Here is a 207-nt window from a genome sequence, read left to right on the forward strand (position 1 = left end):
TTTATGTTTTCAATGGCAAATTTCTAAGTATGTAGACATTCTTTAGAAATTAATACGTAAACTATTTCTTTATCTATCACCAGTATCTCTGTAACCTAACTGTATACTGAAGACCGAACTTTAAAAATTCCTTCAATGGATTTTGGGCCTCCTTGCATAGAGCTTATGATGGCCTACACTAATGGGCTAAGCCCATTCCAAGTTATT

This window comes from Phalaenopsis equestris, unplaced genomic scaffold (genome assembly GCF_001263595.1).
Source record: "Phalaenopsis equestris unplaced genomic scaffold, ASM126359v1 Scaffold000002, whole genome shotgun sequence".
Classification (NCBI taxonomy): domain Eukaryota; kingdom Viridiplantae; phylum Streptophyta; class Magnoliopsida; order Asparagales; family Orchidaceae; genus Phalaenopsis; species Phalaenopsis equestris.